This window comes from Hippocampus zosterae, chromosome 9 (genome assembly GCF_025434085.1).
Source record: "Hippocampus zosterae strain Florida chromosome 9, ASM2543408v3, whole genome shotgun sequence".
NCBI classification, from domain to species: Eukaryota; Metazoa; Chordata; class Actinopteri; order Syngnathiformes; family Syngnathidae; genus Hippocampus; species Hippocampus zosterae.
In genome coordinates this window covers 15028400-15041545 of record NC_067459.1, presented here as the reverse complement: position 1 = coordinate 15041545, position 13146 = coordinate 15028400, and the positions used below count along the sequence as shown (strand labels likewise).

Below are 13146 nucleotides of genomic sequence, written 5' to 3'. Positions count from 1 at the left end.
CAATGGCCGTCAATTTTGTGCGAATTTTCACAATTTGTGGGCCGGCCTACTCCTTATCTTCCGCGAATAGCCTCATACCCAAAGCAGCCTAAACTTCAATGGTATATTTTGCAGCGTGGAAGAGCTCAGGATTTACTTTAGTGCAGAAGTCACGGGTCTTCTTTTTATACCGCTTCAGGAAATGGTCAGTTAGGAAGTCCATAAATTTTGCAGGTCATTTTGACACTGCCAGACCCCATAAATACCAACCATCTCACTCCACTTTGTCAGCCTACAACATCACTCGGCCACCTCCTTGATGACTTTGCAGCCTTTTTGGCACATCCATCAAGCATCCGGAACTCCATCCATCTGGACTATCCAAAGTAATACAGCATTCATCAATGAATACAATTTGATGCATTTCTTTTCTTCTTGTGAGGTTGGTTCGGGGCGAACCAGCTCGATGAGTGACTGCAAACCTTTGGAGTATTCTGAATCAAGAGGTCCTTTATGCCATTGAAGATTTTCTGTTACTGTTTCGGTATCTGAGGGAATGTTTAAGTGCTGCTGGGTTGGGTAGCAACTGGCTTTAAAACTCTTTAATGTCAGAATGGATAGAACAGCATGCGTATAATGTAAAAGAATTAAAGTTACTGTTTAATGCGGGATGGGGTGGGGTGAGGAGGAGGTATTTATTTGAGCCAGGCATTTATTTCTTACGACAAACGACAATCATGAATTAGGTTAGGTTGATTGTACTTTTGCCATCTAGTGGAAAAGCATTTGAATTAATCTGTCTCTCACTATGTGTCGATTGCAAAGATAGATGAACTAAGATGTATTATTTGTCAACAACAAATAAACATTTCGGACTAAGTGAGTGAAATTAGGTGGTGAGTTTAGTTGTCTCAGTGAGTGAGTTTCTATTCGAATGACAACTATTTGAGCCATTGCGGATCGTTTTTGTTTTCTTTAAGCGGCTCCCATTTTCTATATTTATCACACTTTCCATCTTTTTACTTGGTGGTTTTGTGGCACACCAGTCCACCACCGGTGACGTGACATGTCCACGATTGATGTGATGGACATGGCGTTATTTTTGTTGATGCAGTTACGGAGCAACAAAGTCCTTCATTTTGAGGCTGGTGTTTCTGCCCGCTGTTTATTTTTCTTTGGCTGACCAGCTGAAGTGCTAACCGAGTCACAGCAAAGAAGTGATTTTAGAAGATCTCATGTTTCTAAATGGGGGTCAGTGTTAGTGGGTCGTCACTTGGCTCCACCGGTGACCTCATTGGGCATCAGCAGGTTGTGACAGAAAGGGTGGGGGGGGGGGGGGCGTTTGATTTCCTCACAGCTGCACAGAGCAGCGGTGGGGTTGCGGGGATACAGCAGCTGCAGACAATGCTTCTCTTGACTTGCCAGTGAACACACGCACGCATGCGCGTACACACACACACACACACACACACGCACACACGCACACACAAACTCGCATGCACGAGCAAGTACACAATCAAGACAGAGGCGTTTAGCGTTTGCGTACAAACCAATGGGAACATTTTGAACTTAAAGCATGACCACGCTTGCCTCAGCATGCGTAAGTTCTGTAGGTTTTGTTCCGGCTGCACGTATAGGCCGTGTGATAGTGATCACCTGGTGGAGCTCGTTTACATGAGCATCGAGGATTTTGTGAAGAAAGAAAGAAAGAAAGAAAAAAGCATAATTGTCAAAGAAACATAATTCACGTTGAAAAAAAAATATTGTTGTATTTACCTGTTCAGTTCTGCGCCGTGGTCATAATGGTGTGCAGTTATGCTGAGTTGGCTGAACTTATTTGTTGTTTGGAAACCTGTCGTTCATTGTCCGTGCAGTGTGTTTGTGTGGCTACCTAAAAAAAAAAAAGAAAAATAATAAAAACTTTGCTCCGCAAATATCACCGTCATGACCAACAATAAAACACAAAAGCAGAACTGCCCTTATCATGGTTTACCTCTCCGTTTTTTGTTTTATCACCAGAAGGAATGGAGGGAGTTCTTCTTCAGCAGCACCCATTCAAGCATTGTCAAGTATATAAGGACTGCCAAGCGTCTTAGTCTCTGTCAGATTAATGACCTTGTTCGCTGGTGTGCCTCAAGTGATATTTTTGAGACCTTTTGTTCATGTTCATAGTTGCTCTTGTCTGCTTAGATTCGCGTTTCGTAAATTATTCTTTGCCAAGTGTTAACCTACTGATTTTTTTAAAACATTTATTGGACCTCTTGCCATTTCGTTTATTAGTTAATCTCATCTTGCCTTTTGCAAGCACTTTTTGTTCATGAGACACGTGAGGCTCTGTTAAAAGCTCTGATGTGACATTCTCAACTCAACTCAACTGTATTAAGAGAGCACTTTCAAACAGCCATCGCTGCATACAAAGCGCTGTACATGGAGCAATTAACATATACAACAAACAGTAAAGCAAATCGGTAACAAAGACGGTAGAAAGCACCGAACAACAAAAACAAGAACAAATCTAAGTCATGCCGAGTCAAATGCCAAAGATTACAAGTGAGTTTTGAGGCGGGTTTTAAAGATGGGCAGCGAGGAGGCTTGCCAAATGTTCAGTGGTAGGTCATTCCAGAGAGCGGGACCAGCAACAGAAAAGGCTGGATCCCCTCTGAGCCTCAGTTTAGTTCTTGGTACTTCTAATAATGTCTTGTCCGCAAGACCTGAGGCGCCGGAGAGGTGTGTAGGGGTGGATGAGCTCAGAGAGGTAAGGTGGCGCGAGGTCATTCAGAGATTTGAAAACAAATTCATTGCGAGATCCAAAGCCTTTTCTTCGCAGGTTAAGATTCTTTCTCACATTTTCCCCATTGGATTTGACTTTGTGCGACGTTTGCCGTGTCACTTTATTGGGATTAAGTCGGATTTGTGCATCGGGGTTGTCGCCAGGTCAGTAATTGCCTTATTTTATGATCCAAATGTGCAGTACGATGGCAACGGCACCTCTGTCTTTATCCGAGGTCTCGTTAAAGCAGCGGTTTGAGTGATTGGGTAGGTGGACGCCGCGCTCGCCCACACTAAAGCTGCCATTTCCGCTGCCACTTCCTTTGATGTCACACACGTGCAAATTGTTTGTCGGAAATGCATCATGTTATATTGGACGAGACTGATGCTTGTGCGAGAGACTGTTGTGTATATGTTAAAAACAAACCAAATGATTGAGTTTGTGTTTCTACAGACAGGGGATGTTGAGGACCAGCAATCTATTTACGGGGAAAAGCATTTATGAGATCAGTGATTCTCACTGCAGGCTAATCACACACCTAATTGTAGGTTGGCAATGACACCTTGTAAACTCAATGGACCTCTTCCATTTTACAGATGCAGAAGAAGAGAGCCGGTTCATTTTCAATATGCTAAAAAGCATGCAAGTTGGAACAATTGCTTTCTGCACTGAAAACCATGTTGTTTGGGATTGTCTCATTTACTGCCATCGACGGGTGTAGAAGTGAAAGGGTGCATTGTTTTAACATGGGCGGGCGGTGGACGAGTTAACCTACTGATAAGGTAGTTGATAACAAGTTCATTCTATACTTTAATTGCTTTAGCTGGAATTTGGAGTTTGTGGTTTGGAAAATGGATGGATTAAATTCCAAGTGACAAGTATACAATATGGCTGGCAAGTGCCTGAAACTAACATATCAGTCTATAACTTTACTCAGTGAACAGTGACTCATGCGCAAAACCGGTCGCACGGGATGGCAGCTGAAATGATTTCTGGAGTGCAGCTATTGGGCAAAATGTCGATGAAGCTTTCAGTCATCGGGAATTATAAAGGAGAAGATTCAAAGATATGAATTTTTCAGCAACATCACAGATCCTCCTCGGGTATGCGTGTGTTTATTGAAGATGATGTGAACACGTGCTTGCAATGTGATCCATCTCTCGATGGGAATAAAGTCTCTCGGCTGAATTCATTACGAGAGATCAAACTAAAAAGACAGAAGAGACAAACTCCCGATGCTGGAGAAATGAGGGCTTTTGGAAACCGCACACGCACAGAAATGATGATATAAGCACGATGGAGCTGATTGAATGAAAATCACGGGAATACATTTCGAGGACTTTTCCTGGTTTTAAAGAGGACATATGTGGAAAATTGACATTTTAACTGCAGAAATGCAACATTAATATTTTATCTGCTGCCCATTTCCTAAAATGCATCTGGAGCGAGCTGTTCTGAATACTTTGAATTATGATATAACCGTAACAAATTTAGATAATACTGTCTCTGCACATCTAAGTTTCGCTCCCATGATTTGGGAGCTATGCCGGGTGAAAATCCGCCACTTTCAAGAGATCGCAACACTATACAGAAGCACTATTCCATTTGATGATGTGTCCGCTGCATGCGCCACATGCAGGGATTAGAGAGAGAATCAAGGGAAGGAAAAACTATTTTCCAGGACAACCTAAGCTTTTCCAGGACATCCATTTTTTTCCTTCTCATTTTCTATGACTGGAAAATTGGTCAAATTATTTTCCAGGTTTTTCCAGGCTGCTTGGGAACTCTGCTGGTCCCAGCCCCTGAACAACACGGTTGGGTGTCATGGTAACGTACGGGCTCTTAACATTAGTCACGCAGTGGACATTTACACGAGACAACCTCAAAAACTGGTTGTGACATGATGATTTCAAGTGTGTTGTAATTTCTTTTCTCCGATGTATATTTTGACGGAAGAATGTTAAAGGTCTTTTATCTGTTTTATAAAGATGTTGGACTGGTCCGGTGAGGAAATTATGACATCTTTATGGTCTCAGTGTACTTTTAAATGTTTGCATGAAATTTTGCAAAACTTCATGGTCCATTCAGGGCCCTTCCACACGTACACAAACACGCTGTCTTAAACTATCATTCAGGAAGCGGGCGGAACCCCTTCAATCTTCAATTGTCACTCTAAGCCTGGAGACATTTTGGTCAATTGCATGGTGCTCCGTGGTGGTAGAAGCAGTGGAAGGAAGTTGCTAAAGCACAAAAAGCATGCTCGGATTAATTAGTATGGCACGGGCCAACTTGAGATCCGTCACCTCAACCCCATCAAACAACTTCACGATGAACTAAAACGCCAGTAAAAAAAATGACAAACAGAAAACAGCACTCTGATGTCCATGTTGTGTGCTCACTCTGTGTGTTTTGCTTTTTCTTTTTGTAACATCCCCAAACATGGAAGAAATTATAACTTGAAACTTCTTGTTTTGATGAGTGCAGTTGCGTCGATTTAGCCTTTGCAGATAAACATGAACCGTCTTACTGAAAAGGTACAATTTCTAGCAAGCACATTGGCATTTTAAATTATTAAGAGAACAGTGAGTAAAAATTCATGAAGCACTTACTACGAGGCTAACAATAGTAGCTGAAGAAATAGTTTCACTGATGTTGTCAGACTTGCCAAAATAATCATCGTTAGGGGGCACGGGGTCTCATACTATCAAAGTATTTTTTCCGTTTAAATTAGTCGGTTTTTTAAAAATTTTATGTGTATTTTCACTTTTTGGTGCGAGTGTTTTTACTTGAGCGACACCACAGAGCCGAGAGTGAGGACTGAAACCCCGGAATGGCCTTAAAAACACGAGGTGTCCGTCAAGGCGTCAGTGTTAATGAAGAGTGAGTGACTCATCTCACCTACAGACATTAAGATCAACATTGAATGTGTGGCTGTTTTGACTGACTCTGGCTTTTACTTCAACATGTTTTCAAATCAAGTCAGAGAGGAAAAACAACAAGCGCCGCCTCGCCTTCTTATGTTACCATGACAACTGAAGACGAAGGTACGGCCTGGTCAACGATTCATGGCCCCCAGGGCCACCTTTAATGATCACTTCAGTCTCAGCATTCAAGCAGCACTTTTAATTAGGGCCTCACTTTCGCAATACACAACAATGCTCAGTTGCTCATTTCAGCGCAGCGGCAATACCTGGTTCCAGAACTTTAAAATGTGTTTTCATTCATCATCTTTAAAATATCCTACAATTGGGTCTTGATAAGACAATTCATCATGCGCAATTATCTACCAGATGTATGACAATACATTATTTCAAAGTCAAAATGAACATTCATGTTTACCAGAAGAGATGTTTGGTCCTTTATAGGACACTCCTAAATAGACACGGAAAAAAAGAAAAAGCCAAAAGATTTAGTTGAAAAATATTCACTAACTTTTCTACCTTTAACAATTACTATAATCATCATCTATACAGAGGTATTTTTTGTAACAATAAATTACCAGTTAAAAAAATACTATGACTCTTGTTATAATTATTCATTCATTCATTCATTCATTCATCTTCCGAGCCGCTTGTTCCTCACTAGGGTCGCGGGGGGTGCTGGAGCCTATCCCAGCTGTCTTCGGGCAGGAGGCGGGGGACACCCCAAATCGGTTGCCAGCCAAGAGTTTAGAGTGTCCAATCAGCCTGCCACACATGTCTTTGGAATGTGGGAGGAAACCGGAGCACCCGGAGAAAACCCACGCAGGCCCGGGGAGAACATGCAAACTCCACACAGGGAGGCCGGAGCTGGAATCGAACCCGGTACCTCTGCACTGTGAAGCCGACGTGCTAACCACTGGGCTACCGGGCCGCCTCTTGTTATAATTATCATTATATTAATATTTTAGAATAAAACGTCATTACGTCACTATTACGTCACAGGAATAATAAATTATTACTGTGGTACCTTGTTATACGAGCTTATTCCGCGTCCATTGTCTTAACTCGTTGCACTCCAAGTGTCAAGTCATCTTTCCCCAATGAAATGAATTGAAATAGCATTACAGTAATCCGTTCCAGCCCCCCACTACCCCCAAAATTGAAATGTGTTTTATAATAAGTCTATAGAATTGTACATTATAACTACATATGAGAATATCCTAAATAGAATGTGACAAATTAAACAGTTTGCAAGGATAATTCATCGTGGCAGTATTATGTAGGCATGCAGCTATGGAATAGTTTACGATTGTAAATGACTCAGTAAGCTGCTGTAATGCTAGTCATTTTTAAAAGGATAAAAAAAATGCTTGTGGGTATTGTGATATTGTCTCTCTAAATGTTGCTCCATTAATTGTGTTCAAAATTCCATTGTTTACAGGGTAACAAAACGACTACTGATGCTAATCCTTAACCCTTCTATGGCATTGTGTAATGCGAGCTCAAATTACTCTAGCAAAAGGTAAAGTTGTGTGGTTATTTTAAATACACAAAGTGTAATTATCTTCATTTTAATGTGTCGTTTGACGGCAAACATCAATTGGGAGCGGAGTGCTTTTCGCAACGAGGTTGGTGACATGATTCTATTGACTCCTTATCTTCAAGCAGTGGAGGGGTGATTTAGAACATGTAGAAATATTCCTTTAATAAATGCAAGGCAGCTTTTTTTTGGGGGGTGGGGGGGGGGTTGTGAGGCTGCCTTGCCCTATATTATGTGAGCGAGTGGCTGACCTTTAATGAGGCAATGAGATGAGGTGAGGCGTAGGTGGAGGGAGGGAAGCAGGTGTTGGCCGAGAGTTTGTTTTATGGGTTGGGTCTGTTGTCAAGTGGGGTCATCAATTTTCAGTCTGCCAGCACATTTGCACAGCCTGCCGCCTGAAGTGCTTTCAAGCCGCATGGCAGGACAAATGAGTGGACCTAAGTGCGTTAAATCAGGAATATGGTTGACACAACTGCACTGATTTAAGAGTGACTAGACGTCCCCCTTTTGAGAGCGATAAGTTCTTACCAAGGGTTTTTTTTCACTCATGGTCCCGCCTTGCTTCATGGTGTGACTGTGTGACTGGCCATGATTTCAAGCGCTCACATGCCAATCAACTGACGCTGATAGACAAATCTCTAAAGTCTCTGAAAGAGAGAATGGGCCAAGTCAAATTTTACAATGCAGGGTTAGGGAAAATTTTTACAGTATGTGTATCATCTTCAGCTGGTTTAACAGTTTTAAAAAAGATATTGAGGTTCAATCTTAAAATGTGAAATTGGTTAACAAATTTTAAAAAGTAAATAAAACATTTTAAGACTATAAATTGCTCTGGCGTATAAGTCACAACAAGAAAAAAACCCAGAGTCGTTCTGGGGTATAAGCAACATTTTTTCAGGGAATTTATTTTAAAAGTAAATAAATAAATAAAAGACTAAGAACAGGAGACCTCATAACCTAAATCTCTATTCCCTAATTGAATTGACAGCAGCGAATGAGTTCCGGTTGGATTTGAAACTTTCACGTTGAATTATGGAAAACCTTTTCTTTTTAGTTTAAAATGGCTTACCTTAACTAGAATCCTACATAAAGGATGCTAGTACTAAGTCCAACCTCTAATCCTAATATAATCCAGTCACACCTGAGCCAAACTACGAGGAAAAGTGTGATTCGTCATCTGAAAATACAATATTCAAATGGAATTAGTTATATTACTTTGAAAAACTGAAATAATTACATTACTATGTATTACATTTTCAACAGGGTAACTTGTAACAATTAAATTCCCAAAGTAATCGCCACAACACTGGGTAGCAATTATCTTCATCTATATTTTTGCGTTTGCCTGAAGAGGAACATGTAGTTAATTGTTTTTATGGCCAAAACATAAAGAACTGATTATTCTGCTTGTATTCTTTTTCTTTTGCGATGGGTAAGATATACCATGAAGCGGTCGCCGGCCATTCGCGGGGCACACTTTGTTGTTGAATCCAAATTTGGGTGAAAAAATTTTTTTTTGTTCTTTGAAGTTCAGGGAACGAGGTCCACGTGAATGGCTTTGTATTTGTACTGCTTCCAGCCATTCACTCCAAGAGAGCGAATGGAAAAGATGGTTTTGGAGCACAAACCCAGGCGTGGGTTGAGAGCAGCACAGCGCCAAAAACCTCAGCAACTGTCGACAAGTGTGGCTCAGTCTACAGAGCGGAGGAGGGTGCGGTGAGTGGACTGAAGTGGTGTGGAGGGTTGGGGGAGGGCGAAGGGATGGGGGTAGTTTCAGGAAATGAGGCACGAGGGAATTTGGCCAAATCCAGCTGTGCTCAGGAGATGACGAGAAAAAGGCTTCTCCTGCTTGAAAAGCAGCCAGTGATGTCACAATATGGTGTGCGCCGCACGGCGCAACGCTCAACACTTTCAAATAACACTCAGACTTGTGTATAACTCTTATCAAAGTAGTTGAATTTTATCATCGATTACTCGATTCATTGTTGCATCGCTACAAAATATAAAATTGATCGGCAGCAGAAGAGTTGTTTCGACTTTCACTTGAAATTGGCATTATCTCATTGAAATTCAATTAGCTAGAGCACTTGTTGGTCTATGATTACCACACTTGCTCTTTGCAACCACTGGTACCTTTCTGCATCAGTGTTATGAAGAAAAAAAAAAAGTAAACCTACCGGTACACTAATGTTTTAGATGCTGTCTTTCAATATATTTTTGGTAGGCATATTTAGGCTACTTTTTGCATTTAATTTGTTCCATGACCAAGCTCACAGAGCCGCTTTCATTACAATTTTAATGACTTTAGTCACACTTCTTTACCAATAGGCTGGAGCCAAATTTGGGTCCCCGCTCACTGAAGGGACACCAAAACAAAAACAGCTGTAACGTGTGATGTGAGAGTGTCTGCATCGTTCCAATTCAAGATTTAACACATGCAGCGTTTTTCTCACCTTCAGACCCAGCATGTGGTCACTTCTAACTGGGAAACGCCGCACACTCACTCAGTGGTGCTCCATCAGTGGAATTAAAGATTTGGTGCTAGCTGTTAGCTTGGGAGGGTGGGGGAGATAAAGAAAAAGGACATGATTGCAATCCCAGGCCTATCATCAAGTAAAAAAAAAAACTTCCTGTTTTAAATTATTCTGAGTGCAGTTGCTGCATTAAATCTGTCGCTCTATGCGTGTGTGTGTGTGTGTGTGTGTGTGCATGTGTTTCCTTTCTGCATATTTCCGAGCACATGCAACCACTTTGAAAGATATTTTGATGTGGCCACCAGCGCACACTTCTTTCATCCCAGGTGGGATTTTTCTCCCTATTGCTTAGAGTGAGCACACACGGGAGGGAATAGATACACAGCACTTTGTCAAGACATGTCACATCAATCTGTGGAAAGCCTCCGACACAGTTACAATTTGAATATAAAGTTGCACAAGACTCTTAAAAAAAAACAAAAAAAGTTGGGTTATTTCATTCACTCAATTTTTAGATTTTGTGTGTGTTTGGTCAAAATTCTGGGTTATTTCTTATGAAAGTAGCCAAACTGTAGAATCAAATGAAACATTTATTGGGTTAAATGCCTATAATCGTTTTGTTGGGTCAAAATTCATCCAATCAAGTATGACTGGTGGCCATGCTGTTCATTCGGCTGCACACATTACCGTGCTGAGGTAGACACTTTTGACGTTTGGATTTCTTCAGCTATCATTCCTCAATGGTAAGTACGTTGCACATTTTATTCTCAACGGTACACGTTGCTCTGTAAGTGCGAGTGTTGGACAGGGCGAGTCCAGGAATCATAAAAAAAAAAAAAAAAAAACTAGTAATGGTTAGCCAATGTGAGCTTTTTTTTAAGTCAGTTAATTTTGAAAGCTCATTCCCGCATATGTAATTATGAGTATTTTTTTTCAACCACTCTAGATTTTTTTTCTATTTCATGACCAAAAACCTGCGTCTACACAAAAGCAACACAAGTGAAAAATTTCACTTGGTATGACTATTATTAATGCTGGGAATTGGCTTCCATTGTTAACAGTTCCCATTTGCTTGAAAAATTCCGTTTTGTTTTCCACCAGATTTGATTTATACTATAAACGAGAAGGAAGGTCATTTTTTTAGAACACTCTTACAAAACACTTTTTGTAAAAATATATTTATGCATGCGTTTTTGTTGTTCAGTTTTTGATGAACCCTTATTAGTGGCCCAATACCGATGTGTTTAGTTTCACTTTTGTTTTTGCACTACCTATATGTAGCAAATGTTTTGAAAAATTATATCAAAAGGCATTTTGACAACAATTTAGCACTGGCACTCATTGCAATTAACTTGCAGCACAGTCCTTTGAAACCATGAACTTGCTTCACTCTCTTTTTCCCATCCAACCAACCAAAAAAAAAGGAGAAAAAAGAAAATACAGCTGCAAATTCTGTGTTTTGGCCGAAGCGACAAATTCTAAGTGGCTACGAGAACTTGAGTGTCTAAAAATACACTTCAGCTATTGATGTGCTTGGGAAAAATCGTTTTGTTTTTCCTCCGCATTCTATCAAATTGTACCTGCAGCACAGAGGGAACTGAGAGGTACCGGCGAATTGTCTCTAATGTTCTATGCGATGGCAGTTTATTGAACAACAATATGGAATACAAAGCCCTGACACACTGAACCAGGAAAACACTCACATTCTCATTCGCACACACACACACACACACACACACGCGCACGCACACGCACACGCACACGCACACACACACGAGCATTGGCGGCAACCACAGCTTACAAGGAAAAACATATCCAGATGTTCTCCTCATAGACTCACTAAACCCCCCTCCCACACACACACGCGCGCACACACAAACACACACGGACACACACACACTCACACACACACACACACACACACACACACACACACACACAACTTGCTGGCCGGCCACATATGGCCCACATATTCCAGAGGCCCACTCTCAAGACTCGTTTTACTTCTGCAGACGTTTGGTCCACCTATACATCTCAGGAAATCACCGACATCCCCATCGCCATCATTATCATCATTAAAGTAGTGCAAGGCCATGCCCCCAACAGATCAGGAAGTGCTCTCTTGTCATTACTGGAAAGTTTTAACAATATACCCGCTATTTTCATATACTCCTGGTCAATATATACTTCAATATATTGATATTAGTGGATGAGTGAACTTCGGCGATAAGAGGCTATGGATTCACAACTGATGGAGGTGATATTTGGAGGATTCAGTTTGGGGCCTATCTTAGGTCACTCCTGTTCAAGCCGGGCCTGTCTGAGGTTAAAACTGCCCAAGCTCTCTAACCTACTGAAGGATGCCCAAGGGTACTGACAAAGTGTGAGCTGAAAAGGCTGCTGATAAACCTGTGCCAAGAAAAATCCCAGATCCCAACAACCTTGGTCAGAGAGTTTGAGCGAGCCGGGTGGTGTCATGGAGGTGGATGCATCTGTGCTGGAATCAATCAATACAGAGCGAAGCAAGTTGGACATGCTTGACTCACACAGAGAATATATCCGTGAGTTTAAAAAAACACAGCCTAGAGTTTAGCCCAGAGCAGATTGAAGACCTGTCAAAGGAAAATGCCTTCCTGAAGGGTCTGGTGGAAGGTTGTGCAAAAAATCTGTTGCTTCTATCATCATGGACAACAAGCAAATGAAAGGACCTTATTGGATATACAATGCAGAGTGATGAGAAACAATCTGATATTTGAGAGGATAATGGCAACTCTGAAGAGACTGTCAGACACTTTATGACCCAAAACCTAAAAATGCCCCCAAAGGTGGTGCGAGACAACCTTCTCCAAGGTTCACACTCTGGGCAGATCTGTGGATGGGAAAACAAGGCCAATAATAGCTCTTTTTTAGCATTACAAGCAGAAAGAGTTGGTGAAGAGCCAAAGTAAGGAGTTGAAAGGGTCCTCGTTTTGGCTAAATGACCACTTTCCAGCAGAGATCAATGGCAGGAGGAAAACGCTGAGACCAATAATGAGAGAAAACTGGAGACTAAAACAAAGTGCCATTGACAGTCGACAGACTGGACATAAATGGACGACTCTACAGAGACTCGGAGGTGACCCCTTGGCTCTTTTAGAAGAGCTTTGTGTTTTGTAGATTTTTGGACATTCCGTGACTCTAGCAACCTCCAAAGAAAAGCTGAAAACATTACTCGCCAAAATATATGTACCGGTAGTCTGTGGAATAAAACCCCACAATTAATAAAAATTATCTGAAAATCATGTGGATGAGACATTTGAAGAAGCATCGTGCATCCAAGGGTATAATCTATACAGAAAAAAACAGGAATGTATATGGGAGCTTATCATGTTATCAGGTTACAGGGTGCATGAAAGGGTTAAAAACCAACAACAAGGGTTCCAATACATCATCTTGTATAGATCATATGTACTTGAGTGGAGA

General features: G+C 41.3%; 1 long non-coding RNA gene across 1 annotated transcript; it reads right to left on the bottom strand.

Annotated features, from left to right (window-relative positions):
• Positions 1–249: 249 nt before the first annotated feature.
• On the bottom strand, positions 250–11527 carry LOC127607334 (uncharacterized). The gene is made up of 3 exons (XR_007964061.1): positions 9664–11527; positions 1756–1870; positions 250–356 (listed from the first exon to the last, which is right to left on the bottom strand). It is a non-coding gene; the product is annotated as an uncharacterized LOC127607334 (long non-coding RNA).
• Positions 11528–13146: the final 1619 nt, after the last annotated feature.